This window comes from Carya illinoinensis, chromosome 11, assembly GCF_018687715.1.
Source record: "Carya illinoinensis cultivar Pawnee chromosome 11, C.illinoinensisPawnee_v1, whole genome shotgun sequence".
NCBI classification, from domain to species: Eukaryota; Viridiplantae; Streptophyta; class Magnoliopsida; order Fagales; family Juglandaceae; genus Carya; species Carya illinoinensis.
In genome coordinates, this window is record NC_056762.1 from 7,084,172 (window position 1) to 7,085,117 (window position 946).

Genomic DNA, 946 nt, shown 5'->3' on the forward strand with positions numbered 1-946 from the left:
CACAAAAAATGACTAAAATGTCACTAAAGACATTTGGTGACAATTCGAAACCATCACGAGTACCGTCACCTAATGTGCATCACAGAAAACAATTGGTGATAGTTTACTATTCAACCGTCACAAAAAACATTTTTAGTGACGGTTGGAGATCTTCTGTTTGATGTCACGTTCGAACGTGGAATTTTTTGTGACAGTTGAAATCTGTCACAAAATATAACGTTCGAATGTCCAACAGAGAGTTCGAACGTTAACCCAACTGATTGACATTCGAATGAGAAAATTTGACGTTCGTTGGTTATAGTTCAAACGTATCATATTTACGTTCGAACGTCAAACAAAACGTTCGAACGTAAATCCTTTAAACATTCGAACGTTATGTTCATTTTGAGAGTAAATATGTTCGAACGTTGGGTTGTACATTCGACCGTTAGTTCTAACGTGAACCAACATTCGAACGTTTGTTATATACATTCGAATGTATAGATCAAAAATACTATTTTCATAAAATTAAAAAATATACAAATGTTATCATCGTATTACACTATCAAATTATAAACTAACAATGTTTTATATAGTTGTAAAATTAGATATTAAAAATTATATACAATGAGAAAACCGAATTGATTTTATTTCTTCTTCTTTCCTCGCCCACTATGATTCTACTATAGTGACATAACACGCCCTATCTGGACTCTCATCTCCCTCTGGACTTGTTCTTAAACTTCACTGCACATTCTTTCCTCCTGGTCTATATGTTGCTCCTGCAAACGTATCTCTAAATTAGACTGTTTCTCTAAGAGAGACTCTAACTCTTGTTGTCTTGATCTCATATACTCATTTGATAAAAAATAAATGCTGCAAAATAAGTAACATTTAAAAGAAATACAAATAAAAATTAAATTAATGACATGTTGCTTAATTTAATAAATTATTCCCAACATATTCA